General features: G+C 37.5%; 1 long non-coding RNA gene across 1 annotated transcript; it reads right to left on the bottom strand.

Moving 5' to 3' along the window:
- Positions 1-4,632: 4,632 nt before the first annotated feature.
- LOC127650902 (uncharacterized) lies at positions 4,633-5,506 on the bottom strand. Its single transcript, XR_007971480.1, has 3 exons — positions 5,360-5,506; positions 4,738-4,897; positions 4,633-4,650 (listed from the first exon to the last, which is right to left on the bottom strand). It is a non-coding gene; the product is annotated as an uncharacterized LOC127650902 (long non-coding RNA).
- Between the last annotated feature and the right edge of the window lie 6,583 nt (positions 5,507-12,089).

Below are 12,089 nucleotides of genomic sequence, written 5' to 3'. Positions count from 1 at the left end.
CTAACCTTTCCCCCAGACCCTCCTACTGAAAAACACCCCCACAGCATGACGCTTCCACTACCATGCTTCACTTCTGGGATGGTATTGCGCAGATTATGCCAGTTTTCCTCCAGACATGACGCTTGGAATTGAGGACAAACAGTTCAATCTTCATTTCATCTAACCAGAGAATGTTGTTTCTCACAGTCTAAGAGTCTTTTAAGTGCTTTTTTGCTAATTCCAAGTGGGCTTTCATGTGTTTTGCACTGAGAGGCAGTCTTGCCATTCAGCTATAAAGCCCAGATCAGTGGTGTTGCAGAGATGGTTGTCCCATCTCCACACATGATCTCTGGAGCTCAACCAACATAGCATGTGTCGGCGCTAGAGTTTTGTCAGCATTTTTTAAATTTAGTCTTAGATCTGTGTCAAATGTCCTTGTTAGTTTTTATCATATTTAGTCAAGCTTATTCAGTTTTTTTTTGTCAAGTTTTAGTTTACTAAAAGTATCTTAGTCAAAGAAAACCCTCAGTAGTTTTAGTCTAGATTTAGTCAATGAAAACTGTTGACATTTTAGTAATATTTTTGTCAAGTTTAGACATGTGAAACATCGAGAATTCTAAGTGTTGTACTATAAGAAAATCATTGCAATGATTTTAACTTAACACAAACCCTGAGTATCCAGAAAAAGAAAACTTGAAACAATCAAAACTAGGTGGTACTTTATGCAGGTTATGCAGGCATATTACTGCAGACACCTTTTTGAGGTATGTTTTTGTAGGCAATTCGTTTTTATATCATAATCAAATTCATTTTGATGGTAATGTGAAGGCCAAATAAACACAGCATAATCACCATGCCAAATACACAAGTCATTGGTCTATACTCAATCTTACGTTACCTTTGCCGCTCATTGTCAGCTACTTCACAACAATTTTCTAGCCAATTAGCTTAATGAGTTCGGTTTAGCTATAAAACACAGCCTTTATAATGTATCGCCACTGCCTTGTCTTAATATAGCTTATTAAGTTGTCTAATATAGTTGTCACTAGTTGTCTTAATATAACTTTTAAAAAAAACAACAACCTAACATTACCACCAAGACGTTAACTTACCTCAATTTCTTTGTGGTTAACCTTCATATCATCATCATCACTTTCTCCCAAGTCCAACTGTTGCTGTTATTATTTTAGCGCTGTGCCATTTTGTGGTCTGAGTTCTGCATAATGCAGTGGCTCATTTTTGCTTATCGCGGCCCATTTGGCACGTTTCACACTTTTCCCCCAACAGACATAAAGAGAGATATTATTTTTTAAACTACATTTTAGTAATATTGCCTGTTGATATAGTCACAGTTATTGTTTAATGATATTGGTGCCGTCTCGTTATCGTGTCATCTTAGTCAAGGAAAAAAGGTAGTTGACAAACATTTTTCGCCATAGTTTTCGCGCAAAAGCTGATTTGAATCTGGCAGCTTGTAAAGTAACTGGCTGTAGCAGAAATACATGTGTCGCTACTCTGTGGGGCCCAGTTATTAACCATCACATATGTGTGACGGTATGAATGAAAGGGTTAAATACATGGATTTGATCATTTATAAACAGGATAAAATATAATTAGAAAAATGTATATTTATGTAATGTACCAAGTTAGAAGGTCCCCTGTATAATTAACAGCACTAGCTGGGAGATAATTTCTTTAATATGTAAGCAAAAGGGACATTATATCTTAAATATACCCATATGAATTGATATTTTTTCCCCCTCCCTATTTCTCCCCAATTTGGAATGCCCAATTCCCAATGCGCTCTAGGTCCTCATGGTGATGTAGTGACACGACTCGACCCAGGTGGCAGAGGATGAATCTCAGTTCCACGTCTGAGAGAGTCAATCCGTGCATCTTATCACGTGGCTTGTTGAGCGTGTTACCGCGGAGACATAGTGTGTGTCTATTCTCCACGAAATCCACACACTAAACACGCGCCCAACCAAGAGCGAGAACCACATTAAAGCAACCATGAGGAGGTTACCCCATGTGACTCTGCCCTCCTTAATAACCAGGCCAATTTGGTTGCTTAGGAGACCTGACTGGAGTCACTCAGCATACCCTGGATTCGACTCGCGACTCCAGGGGTGGTAGTCAGAGTCTTTACTTGCTGAGCAACCCAGGCCCCCCTCATGTGAATCGATATTGAATCAAAAACCTCCCTAAAATAAGCCTTTTGCAATAGAGGGAATAATATTCTGAGTAATTTGCAGTTGATTTGACATATGTAGTTCAAACAGTCTTGAAGTTTAATGTGTATGAATGTAGCGGGACCGTCAGAGGAAAACTACCTCTACATATGCCAGACTACACCACCCTGTTTGACCAGGGAAATATTAATACTGGTGAATTTAACCACCTACAAAAGGACACACAGGAACGTGGGTTTTTGAAAGGAGGGCCGGAGACGTGGATACAAAATAATACAAAAGCTTTAAGTAATCAACGACAATCTTAAAAACAATATTAAGAAACTAGGTCAACATTCATCCTTCAACATTCACAACTTTTAAAGGAACCAAAAAGACCGAGGCTTAACAATGGCAGGTACTCTATTTTAGGGAGCACAAGGCTCCTATAATCACTCTTACCACCCTGTGCACAGATGTCAACACACGCACTTCAATAAGGTCAAACATGAACGCACAGCACTCCGTGACAAAACCTCCACCACCGCACATGAGGGCCTATTAGTAGCCTGCCCTGAAGCCTCGGCTCCTATAAAGAAAGCAAAGTTACCACACTGGTCTCAACCCCAGATAGCAATAAGTCGGCGGTCCGCCGGCGGCGCGCCGGCGGCAGTAGAAGCGGCAGAATGGCGAGATCGCAAACACGTTCGACGGCGGTCCGCCGGCGGCAGCCGCTTTTTAAAAGCGGCAGCCGCCTTCCTACCGCCTTCGTTCCGCTGGACGGCCCGCTGGCCAGCCGCCGCTCCGCCGCCGTTATATCGAGGCGGACGCGGAGGCAAACCGCTTTTCGAGCGATCTGCCGCCGCTTATTGTATATATATATATATATATATTTATTTATAGCATGCAGTTTATCAAGAATAATGATTGATCAAAGCAGACATATTTCCATTTGCCGCTTTTATTCCACATTTCAAATTACAGTAACTGTCATTGAAACAATATGTCAGATCACTGAAATATAAATAACAGAAAAATACAAACATATATACACCCAAAGAAAATGCAGGTTTCCAATTAAATTTTGGTAAAAACAAGCAAAAAAAAAAACACTTTTGTAAAAAACACTATTGTAACACTTACAACAATTGTAAATAATATAAAGAGGTCAGCTCTGGGATGAAAAGAATTACCAGTAAACATAAGCAATGAGGATATTTGGTACCAAATAAAGTGCAGGATATCAAATAAATTGAGGTATAACATCATATTTACAAGTCATTTCTAACAATAGGATAAGTGGTAATAATTTAGAGTAAAGCTCTGGAGTAGAATATGCCATTATAACTGCAATGCTGACCTGTGGCACAAGGATTTACAAGCTATATTTAACAATAGAATAACAGTTAAGCACACTGATGGAATGAAAGTAGATTTTTTGGTACTAGTGAAAGTGCAATATCAAAAGGTATGAAATAGTATAACCAAGCTATTTTTAATAGAATAACAGTTAAGCACACTGATGGAATGAAAGTAGATTTTTTGGTACTAGTGAAAGTGCAATATCAAAAGGTATGAAATAGTACAACCAAGCTATTTTTAATAGAATAACAGTTAAGCACACTGATGGAACGAAAGTAGAATTAACTGGTACTAGTTAAAAGTGCAATATCAAATATCAGAGGTATGAAATAGGATTTACAAACTATAATAGAATCAGTTAAGCACTGACGGAATGAAATAAGCCAATACTAAAGTCACGGTAAGTAGAATATTTGCTACCAGATAATGTGCAAATATCAAGTATTAGATGTATAATCTAGGATTTATAAGCTATATTTAAAAATAGAATAGTTAAGCACTGTAACAATGAAATAAGCAGCAAATTGTATATTAAATAATTGAGATCTTTGGTATCAAAGAATGTGCAGGATAATGTAAAGTTTTACATTCAACTTAAACATGACAATAAGTGGGAACAAATGCAATTAACAGCAGAAAATCTGGCTGTTGAGAACACAGTCAATCACAATGTCTGGAGTGGTTGGGGTCTGGTTTTCCTCGACCTCCAGAATGAGGCAGTGCAAATTGGCACATCTTCAGTGATTCCTCGTGCGCCTGTATAAAAAGACAAACCATCCCATATTCATCCAAGGAGCTGCCCTGAAGGCAGGGTCATGAGAGGAAAAAAAAAAAAACATCCCATATTCATCCAAGGAGCTGCCCTGAAGGCAGGGTCACGAGATGGGGAAAAAAAAACAAAAAAAAAAAAACAGCAATTTCTAGTGAAGAGTGTGGATTGAGTGAGTTTAGTCTGACACTTTTAGCAGGGGTGTCGGTAGTCAGCCTAGGTTTGAGGGGTCGGCTGTGGGTCCCTCTCAGCTGTGCGGCGCCTTTTTCCACCTTCACGGTCAGCTGCTCCTTTCAGGTAACGCGTAACGTTAACCTGGATCGCCTCATCAGTGGCATCCTGGGTTGCCGAAGTTCTTCCGGATGGCTCCTGTAGAAAATAAAGATCTGTCATTCCATTTGATTGGCATAAGGTCATACACATCTACTTAAATATAAAAAAAAATAGCCAACTTACTTTGAACAATGGTCTTCAGGAACATGTCTCTAAAACATGCTTTTTCCCCTGCACCAGTCCAGGTTGTGTTAATGGAAAGGCGATTAGAGAAGATACTCTCAAGCATTCGCCACACAGTTGTCTTGAGGTCCCTCCCACACTTGATTGCCAAAAACCGAAGCTGAAAGAAAAAAAAAAAAAAAGGGTTACAAATTACATTTCTCTGAAGCTTCTCATAAATTTAAAATGTGACCGGCTGTGGATTCAGACTGTAGAATATGCAGTGTACAATCTTAATTTTAGATAACCCTATGGCGTTATACATATATACATCAACAACCTATATACATCATTGCTTTGTTAGAAAAAAAAAACACACAAGTTATACTTAGTCTTTCTAGATGTAAAGCTTTGGCTAACTACTGTATGTAGTTAATAACATTTCTACATGTAATGTTACTAGCAACATTGCTTAACCTCAGTGTGTACTGTAAGGAGGGCAAAACAGCACGTGTTAGCTAACACTTTCTAGCCACTCTAGCTACTGGACTAGCAGCATACTGCAAGAACAATGGTGACTAACTTAGATATTTTAAAAACAATGTAAACATAATATTGCGTTACACAAAAAGAAAACATGTACTTAAACGATGGTAGTCGATGACTTTGCTAACTGTAGGCTGTTGAAACTAGTACTGAGTCTGACTGTAACTCGTGATTGAATGGCAAACTTCTTCTTCTTTCTTCTTTTTTTTTTTGTTTTGATGGCGGTTGGCAAACCAACTTAACGGTGCATTACCGCCACCGACTGGGCTGGAGTGTGAATCAAGAGATATTGGAACTTAGCTTAAAAAAAAAAAAAAGACAAAAGGATTTAATTTTTTTTTTTTTTTTTTTTTAAGTCTATGTCTCTCAGATACTTAATAACAAAGTGATAAATGTTACTAGATGTTTTCCCTAATAAACCTTGCATTGTGAAATTATTCTGATTGATCATGAATGGCAAACTGAACCGAATGTGCTCTAGTCATATTGTTACGGGAGGGGCCTGCCTCGGTGGGTCCAGTGCGTCATCGAGCCACCGTTTTAGCCCCGCCCAAAAGAATCCTGAACACAGCACTGGTGCAAAACTGTTTAACGGTTTAACTACACAATTCAGTACTTCACAGTCCACAGTGCAATGTGTTTTAGCAATAAATTTTTACCATGTATAGTGTGTTTGGATTATTTAATTTTTATTGCCTTTACAGGGACTTTCACACTTTCTTAAACATTAGTACAGGTCGTAATTGCAAATGAATCCCTTACCTGTAAAAGGTAAAATAACAAAAAAAAATAAAAAAATAAAAAAAAATAAAAAATCGAGGTTGGAAAAAAATTACAGACAAACGAAATTTCTGCGCAACTGTGAAACCAGGGGAGAAAGCTTTTTCATTGAGTTTATCCTTCACGTCAAAACGGGGACAGATGTCTTTCACTGTTCACTGATAGTCAGGCATTGGTGAAAAGTCTAACTTCATCAATTTATTCTGCTAAATTTTTCATACCCTGTATTAAATATCTATTTTTAAACCTAATCAGAATCAGAAAGATATTTATTGCCAAGTAAGTTTTACAAAAGGAATTATTCTTGGTTTATTGGTGCATGTCTCAATGTGCATCAATCAAAGAAATATAAACAATTTTCACCTAATTGCATAAATAATTCAATATATTTTACATATATTACTGTATAATCGCTTCAGAGTTTCAAAGTAATTTAAATGTCATTTCCTAAACCTTACCTTATCATGGAATCAAGAGTCAAGAATCTGTTATAAACCCTAATGGCTTTGGAGCAAAAATAATAATAGCCAAATGGCTGGTCGATTTTGAGAGTCAAGCTGTGACTGTATTTCAAAGCGGCTTGCCGCCGGCCGACCGCGTCGATTGCCGCCGGCCGACGCGGTCGAATTGCCGCCGGCCGGCCGCGGTCGAATTGCCGCGAGGCAACCGCCAGAGAAATGACGCGGGCGGCCCGCCGTCTGACCGCCGGTGGCATCTCGCAAGAAATGGGCGTGACGTATTCGGCGGCAAACGCTGGATCACCGCCAGTGGGACGCACCTATAGCCGACAGCTTGGGGACAGCGGCAAAAAGAAGCCGTGCGGACATTTTTTGCTATCTGGGACATTGGACACTTAATAATTACAAAAAAAACAATAAACATTTAAATTAATAAACCAGAAATCAAGAAACAATAATACACTAATGGGGTTCACAATTGGTACCAAAGCTGGGTGTATGTTCACCTCACTGTCCCTCTAACAACACCTGTAAAGCAAAACAGAGATAAAGCAAAAAACCCACTACAAGAAAACAAGCCAAATGAAAAACAACAGTCATAAAAAAGGAATACACTGAAAATTAAAAGGAAAATAAATATACCAAAAGCAATTAAAGTAAATCAAACAAATTGAAGGACTAGTTGAAGAAAAGAACCCATCAATCACAAGCACAAATGCTGGCGGGCAGGCGTCACACAGAACGCATAGATCGACCCCATACGTGTTGACGAGAAAGTTTGTCACAGGAGAGAGTATATACAAAACACAAAACAGCAGCGTCAACAGTGTTGCCCTGCCCCGCAGGCCTCGCAGAACAGTCTATTTCACCTATGTAAACATAAAACATAATTGCGGTATAAAAATTAGCGCTGCACAATAGTGGTAGTTTCACGTACCTTCATTTCATACCCAGGCACACATCCACATTACGCGCACACACAGAAGGTTATCACGTCACAGAAGGTTACCACATCAAAGCACTGGACTGCGCGAGAGGCATGAAAGGGGGAAATAGCAGCCACCAACAGCCCACAGCAGCGAACTATTCTCACAACTACAAACCAAATAATTATTACAAAAAAATCACGCATCTCTGTTTTAACTAGTTAGCCAAACAACACATACCTCAAAGCGGAAACAGTTAAGAAAACCAGAAGGGGCGGTCCCCGGGCAATCACACACATAGGACTAGAGTCCCCTTTTATACGGTAGCGCACAGTTCCTAATTGGATCCTCGATGACCCAAGCGCATTAATTTAATTAGAGACGCAACAGTACGTACCAACAGTACGTAACGTACCACCACATGAACCATAATATCCAACGAATGTCAAATGTAAAACTAACTTTACCGCAGTTGTAGGGACTGGCTCTCACATGTCTCATGACCGAATTCGGCATGCCATATTCTGTGAAATTTTCGTTTGAATTAAATATGACAGCACGTTCACAAAAGGTGATAACTTAAATTCGAAAATTCTACCTCACACAACTTTATTGTATGCTGTCATGTTCGTTTGCAGCACATCATCATTTGCACCACTTTTGTACTACCTTTTGCAGTCTACCATTTGTCTGTATAAATTATTGTTTTTAAATATACCTGCCTGTTATGTGTTTTATATTGTTAAAAAATGGTTAACATTAAGTATAGGGGTAGCGGTGCGATAAGCAGCTCTAATATAATATAATATAATATAATATAATATAATATAATATATACGGTATGTCTGTTACTTTTTTATTGTTGAAAATTGGTTATGTTTAGGGGTTAGGTTATGGTTAAGGGATCTAAAATATCTATAAAAGAGTAAAAATGTCCAAATATATTTAGAATGGAGCATTTCTAAAACTCTAAATAAATTTTTAAAAACTGTCAATACGTCCACAGTGTACGTTTCGGTCTCTCCAAATGTACAAATAAGTATGCATAAATGTTTTGTTCCAATAGCTATGTATAATAATGAGATCAGGCTTAACCATCAAATATAACCTCTTACCCAAACCACAGAAGATGAGGAACAGATATTCCAGGCTATTGACATACATCAGTTATTTGTATTGCTTAAATAGATATGGAATGAGAAACACAATTTTTCACTGATGTTTCCTTTTTTTAAAGCAAACTGTGAGATAGGAGGCTTGCTAAAATGTGATGCCTGTATTTTATCGAATTGGTTCGTCATATAGTTTATAGTTGGCACATTTAGCAGGATACAGATTTGTTTGAACCAATGTTGTGGACAGAGACAGCTCCACTCCATGAATTGAGTGTAAACTCCTGTTAACTTCACAGTGTGAGAAAATCACTAGGGAACATGAAACGTTTCGCAATCATTGCAGTTTCTTAAAAAAATACATACTGAGAAACTTTGAACCTGAGAACCTGTCAATGGACTACATGTGTGTGACTGCAACAACCCTTAACAGCTGAAAGCAAAGCTGAAAGGTTTCAGTGAACCCTTCATTTCACATGGTAGGTAGGTGGAAGTAAATTACTTAAGTGTCCCTCCTCAAAACCCACCTTTTTAAATTAGCTTACTACAAATAACTCTTATTTATGAAGGTATTTATTCCTATAATAATGCTATTTTTTATGAGATTGTAGATTTTTATTTATATTTTGTGTTCTCTTATTGTAAACTTGATTATATCTGTAAGATATCCTTGAGAGTCTTGAAAGGGGCCTATAAATAAAATGTATTATTATTATTATTATTATTATTAAAGCGGCATGGAACAGATTTGTCGGAGTGGTTTGGGGCTTCCTGGGCAATCAAAATGCCGAAAACTACGTGGAGCTGGTTGAGACTCTAGTGAAGAACTATGGCATAATGGGCTGGAGGATGTCCCTCAAAGTCCATATCCTTGATGCTCATCTTGATAAATTCAAAGAGAACATGGGAGTGTACACAGAGGAGTAAGGCGAGTGCTTCCATCAGGATATACTGGACCTTGAATGTCACTACCAAGGACAGTATAACAAGAACATGATGGGAGTCTACATTTGGGGGCTGATTCGTGAAAGTGATTTAAAGTATATATACATTACTCACTTCTAAATCATTTGTAGTCATTTTTGTATTACTTTACATGTTAATTTGTACCAATTTATACCTCTTGACAGGAAGGCAAGATGGCGGTGCATAGCCAGGCAGGTGCTCCACATTGCATCATGGTCATCGAAATTTAAACTTATAACCGTATGAACTATGTAGCATTGAACAGCATAAATCATGTAAACAAAATGTTATATACCTTAGACATGTTATCACAGTTACTTACATTGTTGCACTTCTGCTTTCTGGCTTTCAATCTGGAGTAAGAGATCAATTACCTCAATGCCATATCAAAGATTTAACATTTTACTATCTACGGGTATTGTTGCTGTGTTTTCAGACATTGAATAATGCAAAGAAACTTTCATATAAATTTTTAAACAACACAACACTATTGTTTTAACTTAGGAAGTGTTCAGAAATCAAAATTTGGTGGAATAACCCTGATTATCAATCTCAGCTTTCATGCATCTTGGCATGCTCTCTACCAGTCACATTGCTGTTGGGTGACATTATGCCACTCCTGGCGCAAATATTCAAGCAACTCTGCTTTGTTTGATGGCATATGGCCATCCATCTTCCTCTTGATCACATTCCAGAGGTTTTCAGTGAGGTTCAGGTCTTGAGATTGTGCTGGCCATGATAGGGTCATGACCTTGGTTAACCTGGTTGTGTGGCATAGAACATTGTCTGGCTGGATATCCAATCCTCAGAGTTGGGGAACATTGTCAGAACAGAAGGAAGCATGTTTTCTTCCAGGATAACCTTGTACATTGCTTGATTCATGCGTCCTACACAAAGAAACATCTGCCCAATTCCAGCCTTGCTGAAGCACTTCCAGATCATCTCCGATCCTCCACCAAATTTCACAGTGGGTGCGAGACACTGTGGCTCTAAGGCCTCTCCAGGTCTCCATCTAACCATTAGACAACCAGGTGGAGGATCGATGGTGATCTGGGGGTGCTTCAGCATGGCTGGAAGTGGGTAGATGTGACTTACCATAGGCTTTATCAGTTCGAACCAGTCTGACCATTCGCTGTTGACCCCTCTCATCAACAAGACATTTCTGTCCACAGAAAGGAACATGCAATATTTGACCACTCTTTATGATTGACATGTTGTACTGACCGTAATTAATTTCCAAATGTGCAAGCTATTCATCATTTGGCGAAATTAGCCATTTTTAATTGAAAATATGTCATGTAAAGTATGTGATTCCCATGTCATTCATAATTGTGAATATGAAAACATTAACGCAATAGTTTTCAGCATATCAGGCTTAAGACAAAGAGCGAATGTGTGTATATTGTAAAGGAATTGAATGAATACGGTAATCTGGCAGGCTTTTGAATTAGCTTTTTTAGAAAATTCTCTTGCCATTGTCTAAGAAAATTATCTATAAAAAAAAAAACACCCAGATCAGAACTAGAACATGGTGAGACCTGTAACTTCTATTGTGATTTTAGGTTTTTGCAAGGACAGTGTCATATATTCATAATGCAAATATTATTAGGTATTCATTTAAAATAAATTTAACATTTTCTAAATTGTCTTTAAATAATTCTGAATTTTGTACAGCATCTCCTAAGAGTCTACTTTTAAAAGAGACCATTTTATTTTTAGGATGTCTTGTCAGGTTTGTTCACAAAAAATGAACCACCATTTAAAAGAGCAGTTCACCTAAAAATGGAAAATGTACTTTTACTCACTCATTTACTCACACTTATGTTGTTCAAACCCATATGCAGTTTTTTTTTTTTCTTGGATCATAAAAATAGATATTTTAAGAATCTCTATTCCATAGAATAACAGTTTATAGTGAGCAGGAGCTGTCGAGCTTCAAAAATGCTATAAAGCACTATTAAAGGTTCAGTATAAAGACATCATAACAGTAGTCCATTTGACTCGTGCACTATATTCCAAGCTTGTATGAACTACTTTTATGGTATTTTTATAATGATTGTATTTTTTTTTCTCTCTTTCTTTGGACCTTGACAGCAGTGGTCAATATGAACCTTTTTTGTATGCAAAAGAGCAGCATTAGGATTCTTGAAGAACATATTGTGTTAAGATTCTACTGGGAGGAAAAAACAATGAGCGAATAAATAATTTTTCCTGTGTCCTCTTTTTGCTAGCCAGCTGACACAGTCATGTCATTTTACAGATATATCAATGATGAAAAGAAATGTAAATTATATTAATCTTTTATTTTAGACAGCACAAAAAAAGAAAGAAAATATGACTGAAAAGACAAATTGCTAGCAATGCAGACACAGTGTTTGTATTGTACTGTGTGAACTTAAAAAATATATTGAAGGGGTGGATTTTCTAAATCATTTTATTTTTTATTAGTTATACATTATATTTTATCGTCCTAATTTATTGTTATTATATGAATACATTTTCTATTTTTCTTTTACTATAAGTTGAAAGTAATATGTATGCGATCTGAGGGGTGACTGAGGGTACACACAGGAGTGTAGTTACAG

This window comes from Xyrauchen texanus, chromosome 10, assembly GCF_025860055.1.
Source record: "Xyrauchen texanus isolate HMW12.3.18 chromosome 10, RBS_HiC_50CHRs, whole genome shotgun sequence".
NCBI lineage: Eukaryota > Metazoa > Chordata > Actinopteri > Cypriniformes > Catostomidae > Xyrauchen > Xyrauchen texanus.
Note: the sequence above shows the minus strand (reverse complement) of the source record. Positions and strands in the feature narration are given on the sequence as shown.